The sequence below is a fragment of the Glycine max genome, chromosome 17 (genome assembly GCF_000004515.6).
Source record: "Glycine max cultivar Williams 82 chromosome 17, Glycine_max_v4.0, whole genome shotgun sequence".
In the NCBI taxonomy this organism is placed as follows: Eukaryota; Viridiplantae; Streptophyta; class Magnoliopsida; order Fabales; family Fabaceae; genus Glycine; species Glycine max.
In genome coordinates this window covers 23,740,268-23,751,328 of record NC_038253.2, presented here as the reverse complement: position 1 = coordinate 23,751,328, position 11,061 = coordinate 23,740,268, and positions in this window count along the sequence as shown.

Genomic DNA, 11,061 nt, shown 5'->3' with positions numbered 1-11,061 from the left:
TTTTCTATTCTTGTTCCTCAATTTTCTTCGTGTTGCCTTTGTTTTGTTCTTTCTAGAAAACATTTGATACATGAGAAAAAAAGAAGAGGAAGGTTGAAAGATATGTACGTAACTAGTAAAGTAAATAATTATGCACCGTTAGATTTTACAAAAATAAAGGGTAAAGATTGAGAGTAAGTGAATCCCTATATATATATATATATAAAGTAATCAAAATTAATACAATTAATAATTATTTATAATATTTAATCAATTTTTAATATATTAATTTAATATATTATTATTTATTATTGAAAAACATAGTGTGAATTTGGGTTTGCAACAACATAATTCACACATACTACAGGAAAAATGATCATTCATGACAATAATCTTTGGAGAGGGTAAAAAAGAATCACAAATTTGTAACCCTCTCGTATGAAAATATACCTTTGATCGAGGTCGTACCCGAATCAAATAAACATGAAAATGCAGTAACTAGGAAGTGATCCTAGGTCGTTTCCCAACGAGCAGTGACAAACCAAATGTTCATAATATACTTGCAGTAATAGTAACGATTGGGGGGGGTTTGTTTGTTTTGTGATTAAAGAGCAGAACAAGTAAACTGGAATACGAAATTACTAGTATTAAAAACGGGTTGTTTCCTTTGATTCAGAAGCCATTCTCTTATCCTGGGTTATGGAGAATTCGTCCCTAACAGTCAACCACTTAATCCAACCTTATTTCAATTTACTAAGCGGAAATCAACTTAGGGTTACGTGATTAGGCACCACATACACCAGTTAGCCCTTCGTTCATTAAGCATGAACGTAAGTTAGGCTCAGAGGCAATTAATCGAACATGAAGCGTGCACTGATTAATATTCACGAATTTGGGATAACTGGTGAAGGGAAAACTGCCAGGGAACCACATTTCAAGCGAAACCTCAAAGAGAATTGGGCTTCGTCCTCAAAAGGAAACAACACCAGAAAATCTAGCCTTCCATGGATTCAAACAGAAAACGCAAATGAAACATGAAGCAGAAATGTAAATGAACAAAAACGTAAATGAACAGAAACGTAGATGAAACAGAAACGTAAATGAGAGTAGAAGAAGAAGCAAGAACGAAATTGTAATTATAAACAGAAAACGTAAAATTGCATTACGTGAACAGTAGCATTAAGCAGAAAAATGAAAACCCTAAAACAAAAGCTCTGAATAATGAATAGCATAACAGAATACCTTGCACGAATCTCAAGGCTGCTATTTAAAAAGAGTCACTCAAAGTCACTGGGCCCTATTACAATACTCTGGCCCAAAACGAAATAAACACTGAACAACATAAAATAAAATTGCGAAATTTCCTAATTAGAAATTAACTAAGGTAAGCGCTGCTTAATTTGCCCTCTTCAAGTCCATAACCAAAATCCGGATTAAGCCCAATGTTTCATTAATTCTTGAAATTAGATTAAAAACATCAAATTAGCTAAATGAGCCCAAATAATAAAACTGTCTGATTAATTGACAATTAAGACCAATCAGTAATTAAAATAGTGCAAAAAGGGTTTAGAAAATAGAAGAAAATGATGACACATCAACCTTACACCCATGTAGATATTCATTAAGTAAGGATTCATGTATTTTATGACTATTTGTAAATATTATTGGATATAATTTAAAATATAGAATTTTACAAAAACTAAAATAAAAAAATAAATTTGATATATATATATATATATATATATATATATATATATATATATATATATATATATATATATATATATATATATATATATAAATTTGCTAATTTTGTTTGGGTTTAAAAATGGTTTTGAAGTAAATTTTATTTTTTAAGTTGAAAAATTAAAAATTTTACTTTATAGTTAATTAAAATAATTTAAGTAATTTCAAATTATAAGTATTTATGAGATACAAATAACTTGCTACCCCTTTTGCCCCCTTGATAACATGGTAGAAAAAATTATTTCATTTATAGCTAAATCCATTAAATTATCCAAATACAATCTACAATAGATTTTACATACACATTAGCATATGTTGGTACAAATTTTTGCGTCACCCTTGTCCATCACTATTATATTATACTTGGAAGTCTATAAAATTGTTATGCAATGTTTTATAACTATGTTTCTAATATTTTGTAAAAAACTTTGAATAATATTTCAATTTATTTACAATTGTGTTTTTAATCAATGTCTTTTTATTTATCATATGTTCATAATTAAAGTGTGAATAACAGATTGATGAGTTATATCAATTATTATTAAGAGGTTCCTACATATTGTTAGATGATTATAAATTTACTACCCAATTAAGGAAATGTACTCTCTCTCCCTAACACTTACATTTTCTTAAACAACTCATTAGAAAGTGGACATAAATCCTCTCAAGGATTTCTTAAGACAAGTAATTCTTATGGAGATGAATACGAATTTAGTATTTGTTAGCCTTTTAAGTTTTATCGCTACATTCACATGCTATAATTTGCATTCTATTATTTTTCATTAATTAATGCTTACTAGAACTTTAGTATTAAGAAGATGAAGCATTTACTTCTCCTAAATCAAAAGTTATTTAAAATGGTATCTTTCTTGAGTAAAAATAAAATCATGTTCACTTGAATTATATGTACATATTATACTTTATTTTGTTTCGTGAAAGAAATTAATAAATTTGGACCTTGCAGGGATGTGATTAACACATAAGTAGTAGTTATTCTTAACTTGAAGCAATTTTCGATTAAATGAACAAGGATTAAATGTTAGTTAAGTCAATTATACGCATGTATTTTGTTGTAATTATTAGGCCAAGTTAAAAGTTACTAGATTTGACTTAGCTTTACCATATGTACTTGGATAGGTATGCATGAAATTGCTCATATAGTGACTAAAGAGTATTGAAAATTAACTACCAAAAAGTTTTCTTAGTTATAATAAATTATGAACTTGAATGAAAATGTAAATAATTCCCAAATGAGGAAATTTTAGTCAACTCCTCACATTTGAAATATTCATATTGGTGATAATATAGTAATATTGATTGATTACTTCAAAAATTTATTAAAGGGTATTGATTATGTCTTTCATATTTCATTGTCACAATCACTATAAAATACACAAAAAATGATGTTATTCTTTGCATTTTATGTTATTTACACATTTATTTTAATTTGCCAAAAGAACTTATATCAAGGTTTGCATAAACATAAGGTAAGTTGATTGCATTTTGTAACGACTGTTGTATGACTGTAATTTTGTCTTTGTTAAATAAACATTGTCCCACCATTATTTCTTTTCATAGCCCCATTGGTAATAACTTTGCACTTCAAGAATAATGTACATTTAACAAGAACTACGTTTGGCTCAAATTGAAGATAATATTAAACTTAATAAATGAATACAAACATAAGAGATGTTATGTAGAAATTTTGAGTTCATTTTTTGGCCAACATTACTCAATTTATAACTCACAAAAAAAGAAACTTATGTAATTAATTGAACAATATTACTTTTATAACAAATAATAAAGAACTTAATCATACTTTAGCAGTTGAATAAAAGTTATGTAGGTACTAGTAGATAGAAAGCAAATTTTGACATTTCAAACTTCTCGTAGAACTCTTCATCAAATAAATATACCTAGATTCATAACAAAGTACATTGACTTGTTAAGCAAGAAAAGAATGAATGCCTATATCTTATATATAACAAAAGTTCGAAGACAATTATTTCATTTATGGGTGTTTCATATTGATCCTCCAACAACAAGAAAAAACAAGGTGGAAATGTTAGCAAACTTTATTGCAAGTTTAACACAATACCTCCCTTTTGGTCAAATCAATTCCAGTGATTGGATTAGCGAAACCACAACCCACATTCCAATCCTTCCAAGACTCAGTTCGAAAAACTCTCTAATAGAATCATAGTCCATAATCAAACCAATATAAAAATAATACACACTAAGTATACAATTTACAAAGCTTCTAACATGATATGCTTAAGAAACTATGGGGAATTAAAAGTCATTCAATAAAAAGTATTTTGTAAGCCATAATAAAAAAAATAATGTATTATCCATCCATTTGATGAGCCATTTTGTTTGAGAGGTTGAAGTGCAATTTTTGTAGCATTTATGAAACTGTTGCACTGGAAGGTATAGTTCAACGACCTAGTTTTGGTTCTCAATGTGATGATGACCATTGAGATTGAATTGCTTAACATTCTATTCTTGTTTGCATTTGTTGTGGCTGTTGCCCATAACCAAATTTGGAGTATGAAGGCAAATATGTTGAACACCATTGGGAGGAATCATCATTTCTATGTCTTTTAAGGTTGTGTAGTGGATGCTTCTTCTTTTCCTCTCTTTCTTTGACACATTATTGTTTTTGGGCATGACTAGCAACTTAAGTTTGAGTTTTTATTTGAACAACATATTTTGAAATGTTCTTCCAATTCCCCTAATTGTATTTTTCAAACAAAATTAGAAATAATCTATTAAAGAAAACAAATGTAAGAGGAAATACATATTCAAATGAAAAAAATGTGTTAAGAATAACAATCAAAATTCTGAAAATCAGAGTAAACACACACACACACAAACATGCAATTTAACGAGATTTGACATGTGTATTTACATCCTCAGGTTACATTAGCATTTATTTATCATAAAATAAAAATAATACAAATTTATTATGTAACCCATGTATCATACCGTAGGAGTTCACCCCCTTCATCCCCAACCTACATCATAACCCAGGTGATTCAAGCCCAAGTAACAAATGCTTACGTTTTTCTCCACTACATTCCAACATCTATCCCATAGAATATGAGTCATGCAACACAATGAAAAATCAAATATTAAAACAAATTGATTTAAATAATATTAAAAGTTTCATTGAGAGGTACATGCATTCTTTTTTAGTCCAATGTTTATATTTGTTGAGTTGAACCAACATGGATGGGTCATTTGAATTATTCAATAACTTGATGTTGTTTGACTTAGTATGAGTGGCGTCCAATACCTAACCAAACTCAATGTTATTGAACAATCTCTCCTTGGACAACACTTGCATGTCGTCCTTGAACAACTCATCTACATAGTGATAGACGTTGTCATCATTGAATATTATATTGTTCAAATTATTCTATTGCGGAGGCACACTATACATTTTTTTAATTCTTTCTTTCTTTCTTTTGCTGTTGTGGTTTCTTTCAGAAATTGAATTGTATATGTTTTTCATTTCCTTAATCTATACTTTTATACAGTAAGTTATGAATTTAATTTGTTTCAAAATTTGGCGTCAAAATACTTCGTTGATGCATTATAATATCCCTTTAATATTTTCTTACGTTTAATCTTAACTCAACCGATATTAACTAAACTCAGAATAATAAAAGTAGAGACATTATTAGATCACATTCAATGATTTTGCACAATTATGGTATTCTTGACAAAAATCATATAAATTCTAATAATCAGTGTGAATAGATGAAGGATATTTGTGCCAATCAAGATTAATTAAAATTTAGTTTCCAATCATTATAAAAAAAATTAATTTAAATTTATGGTTCAATTTAATTTCAAAATATGTAAGATTATATAATATCATTATGGTTCTTAGTCGATTCACGTTCAATATTTTGCACCATTAAGGCATTCTTGACAAAATTTATGGAAATTCTAATAATCAGTGCATATAGATAAAATATTTGTGTCAATTAAGATTAATTAAGGGTTTCAAAATATTATGTAGTTATGTTATACATTAAAAAATACTATACTAAAATTATAATTATGTTAAAGAATATTACATTAAAGATACATATACACTTGTTGTACAAAACTTTAATTAATATAGTCAATATATATATATATATATATATATATATATATATATATATATATATATATATATATATAACCTATCGGACATGGGTAAGGGAAAATAATATGCTACAATTATGTAGGTACAGGTATTCTTGATAGTATCTGTTAAGAGCAAACTAAAGAGTTTAATCGAATTTACTCAATTGAATTGGAAGGTAATTGATCTATATGCAGATTATTACTTTCAATTTGTGTTTTGGAATAGATTTTTATTTTAAGAAATTGACGAGTTTTTTTTTAACAATGATATAGGATGGATTGTAAAAACAACTCAATATATAATCTATGGTTCAAATGTTTTTGTATAAGAATGAATCCAAAAAAGGTATTTAAATTTATATGGTTTAATCACATGTTTTTCATAATAAATTTTTTTATTCTTGTTTTCATATTAAACAATATTAAAAATTATTCTTTTATAGTTGATAATTCTTTAGGATGATACCAAAAATATTGTCAACTCAAGTGGATGACAACATTGAGGAAATTTTCATATTTTACTTTATAAATAATTTATAATGTCAATTTTTATAATTAATTCTTAAGCATTTAACATTGTGTACCATGTTAATTTAGATGACAATGAGACAATCAAAAAAGCAAAATCATCAAAAGCAAAAGCAAATAATGTTGTATTGTATAACCTTATATTTTACGTAGCATATGTCTAGGGGTTAAAATGAGTCAAGCGGAGCCAAGCTCTTGAAACTTGGGCTTGGCTTGTGAAGAAAATTGATGACTAACACTTGACTCATATATTTAATCCCGCTTAATTGAAACCTTGAGTTTGACTCGTTAAAAAATATTAAGCTTGAGCTTGACTTGTATAGTTCATTTATAACTTGATTACTTTTGTTTTTATGAAAATTTTCTTAAATTATTTTTTAATTTTATATGGCATTTAGTAATTATTTTAATACTGGATAATTAAAAAAATGAGCTTAACATATGATATGTTAAATTAAATTTTTTAATTTAAAATGTACTAGATAATTAATTTAATGTTGTTTTAAGAGGCAAAAACACTTTTACTAATGAATTTTCTTATGGACCGCAAGGTGTGGCCACACCAAAACATTATAACCATAAGATAAGGCATTAAACTCAAGCTTTAACTAAGTTTTTAGTCCTTGAACTTTTTTGAAATTCGATTTTTAGTTCCTAAATAAAAATTTGACCGATCAAGGTCTTTCAACTTTTTTTCATTAAGATTTTTAGTTCCTAAACAAGTTTCAAACTCCTCCACAATGGTGAGTGGATGCTCAGGCATAAGCACCCAATGGGCAACTCCCTTTCTCATCTTTTCATGATCATAATTGGCACTTGACTTCAATAAGAAATGAATTTGTGCATCATAATTAGATTCACCATAATTTAAGGTCTTTTGTTTCAAATTAAATTTATCACAATTCCCTAAATGTCTCTTTGAATGTGTGGTTGTTCCACCCTCCTTGTAGCATAGTTTCTCCCTATAATGTACACAAACAACTTTTAATGTCTCATTTGATAACTTAATCTCATTGAACTCTTTCCAAACATTTGAAGTTTTTTGCGTTTTTCTTTTTATGACTTCAATACCATCCTCCTTTTTTACATTAGATGGTTATGTTTCATTGATATCAGGTTTGGTTTCCATGTTTGAAACAATATCAAAACATGAATTAGAATGATAAAATATCATAAGAGAAGTGTAATAAAACAATAGGGAGGAGTAAAGATATTTAATTTACAACCAAATTAGAGACAAAAGATTCAAACATACAGTTGAAAACAAAAATCCGAAGCTAAATTATTTTGTTAATGGTATTGCATGGCAAGACCTTTTTTGGATTATATGGAAAAAAAATTAAACACTCTCAAAAGACAATACTCTTCTGAAAATAAAAGAAACATAGTTGAATGCTTGTGTAAAAATTATTTTTACCAAAAGTAAAAAATGCTTCAACTTTTCTTTTCAGTTTCCACACACACAGAAACTTTTCATGAAAATAAAAGTTTTTTTTAGAAACATATTGTAGTAAAACTCCTAAACCGTTTCATTAAAAAATGGACAACTATACCAATTAACAATATTAATCACAGTAAAAAAAACAAAGAAAAACTAACATACTTGAAGATGATTGTTGTCTTGCACAAGAGTGGTCTGTCATATTTGAATATTTGAATACTAGAATGCGAAACAATGAGTGAAGGAATTTGAAGCACCAGAGATTGAATTTGAATGTGATGTAGAAGAGTGGTCCCCTAGGCTTCTAGAAAGTAAGTTTTTTGCAGTGAAATTTTAATTTGAAACAAAGCTTTGAAAGTGAAAAACTTGCTTTTGAAATGGAAGAGTCTTTTGAAAAAATTCTGAGTTACGGTACAAAAGAAAAGTCATTGGGAAATGTCAAAGTAATTAAAATGTTATTTACTTTTTAATTTAATCTTATCTGTTGTTTTTTTGGCTTAATGTCACTTTTGGTCCTTTAAGTTTACTTTTAGTTTTATTTTGATACATTATGTTTAAAAAGTTTCATTTGGTACAATATGTTTTCAAATTAATATATTTTGATCCTTTTCATGGTTTGACGTTAACGAACATTAGTAATTGCATGTGTCTGTTAAGTTGTCTCATTGGTCTTTGCACCATCTACACTCGTGTTGCTGATGTAAATTTGTTTTTCTTATTTGAATTTGAACATTATGTTTTGACCATTGTAGTTGTGGGCTTCATCTGCTACAAATGGGTTATTCTTCTTCCTCAAATTAGTTCTTGCTCTTCATCTTCTTTAAAAGGGTCTTTTCTTGTACCCTAAATTTGAGTTTAAGTTTCGTGTATAAATTGGGGGATGTAATTTGATCTTCTTCTTCATATTCTCTTATTTAGAGTTTTGTATTTAGGAGTATTTGGGTTTAGGGTGAAATTGGTGTTCTTTTTTAGTCAAATTGGTACTATATTTAGGGGTATATGGGTTTAGGGTATATGGGTTTTGTCTACTTGGAATGTAATTTGGCAATGTATTAAGGTGGGTTTGATTGGATTTAGAATGTTTTGGTTTCATTTTGAATTGTATTATTTTGGTTTGTACTTTTGATGTTTTGAATGCACTCTACCTCTAAACTAATTTCATACTTTTGGAAGAAAATATCCTTTGATGATCTATTAAATTGAATGAAAAGATGCGATAGAGTGTTTATAATTCCTAGGAATTCATAGTATTATTGTGGATGCTTTCTGAAACTTAATGGACCAAAACATAATCATTGAAAAACTTAATTTATCAAATTGAATCTTGTTTTCAAAGTTAATGAACTAAAATGAAACCCCGAACATGGGTGTATACATTAAGGGATGTGTATAAGCAATCCAAGATTTTTCAAGATCATCACAAAACTATAAATAATCCAAGTATAAGCAATCTAATCTATAATTTCCATAAGGTATCCAATTTGAAATCTAGAATAAGCCATGTACAATTTGCTTAAAGTCTTCTATTCCATAACATAACATTAAGTGATAAAAATAAGTCATAAAGTCATTTTGAGATAAGTGTGATAGTAAGGATGCTAAGTCAATGCACTTTACAAAATGTAAATAGATACAGGATAATTCACTTCACATAAGTGATTCTGAAAAAATAGCAAAGTTTGGGATATAAATGATTCCAAGACAATTCATTGATTTGAAAACACATCAAAGTCTTTGTTTCTTCCTTTTTGTTTGGAGTTTTGGTTTGAATGGGTTTTTGGTTGGTGCAACTTGTTGGGTTTGCGATTAGGGGTTTATAGCTTATTGGGATTGGGTTTCAACTTGGGATGATGCAACTTGTTGGGTTTGGGCTTGGGCTTGGGATGATGCATCTTGTTGGGATTGGGGGTTTGCAGCTTGTGGGGTTTAGGTTTGGGCTAGGGATGGTGTAGGTAAAAGACAAATTCTTTGGTTGTGGTTTGGTTGTCCAGACCTTGAACATTTTTGTTGCATTCCTCTCCTAGATACTTTGCTTGTTGTGCTTGAAGTTTTTTCAACCTCTTTCCTCCTTGATTTTTTAGGTCTGCCAGACCTTTTCCTAACTAGAGGAGCTTTCACATCTGTGTAGGGAGTTTTCTTCCATTGGTTCTCACCTAATGTTGGGTAGATGGTTGGCTGGTGGACGGCTTGATAATGTGGTTTTTTGTAATAATTTTGGGATGAAATCTTAAGGGTTCATGTATCTCATGCATGTACACATTGTATGTCTGTAAGCATCTATGTCCTACAAGCACACTTCTTCAAAGAAAGATTGGTTGTGAATCTTTCACTCAAGGCATTAATGTGTCTTACTTCAAAATGATCTAGAGCAGTCATCCTGCTTATAACTTATAAGTTTTCAATAATCTATATTCGAAAAACAATAAATACATAACAAAAACACATAGAAACAAATCTAGTTAACCAATATTGTGTGTTAGTAGACTCAAAATCCAACCTCTTCTTTATCTTGGGTAAGACACTACCTTCCCAAGCAAGTACTTTCTGTCTATTTGAAGAGCACCTTTCCATTAAGTATATCATTATATTATCACACATGGTTACAATAGATTTGTGCGTATCGTCCATAATTACACTGTTAAATGGCTCATACATGTTATTCAATGACATGTCAATCTTTGCATCTTACGTAAATTGAGACTTACTCCAGTGTCTTGGGCGGATTTGCATCAAATACCTGCAACAACAATTAAAACATAATTATCAGTGTATTCATAACCAATTAAAACATAAGTATTAGTGACTTTGGGTGCAGTGTAGACTTAAAAGCTTCTTCATTTTCCTTTTTCAGCTTTAGCATGTTCATTTCCTAGGTTTCAGGGTATATGTCTTTGCCACACGTCCATAACTTTTTCTTCAACTTTAAACCAGTGAATTGCTTTTTGAAATTGTTGTACATGTGCCTCAAACAAGATCTTTGTGCTAACTTTGGTAGTTTTCTCTCAATAAGATTACAAAGACTCTAACAATATACACAAATTGTTAGTACCAAAATGAAACAACTTAACAAATTTAATGTACCAAAATGAAACAACTTAGGAAACATAATGTACCAAACTGAAACAACTCAACAAACTTAATGTACCGAAATGATACCCAACATCAGTTTCTGTAGCAATATCAAACATGACACAAATTCAAGAAAACACATGCAAGAGAAAAAA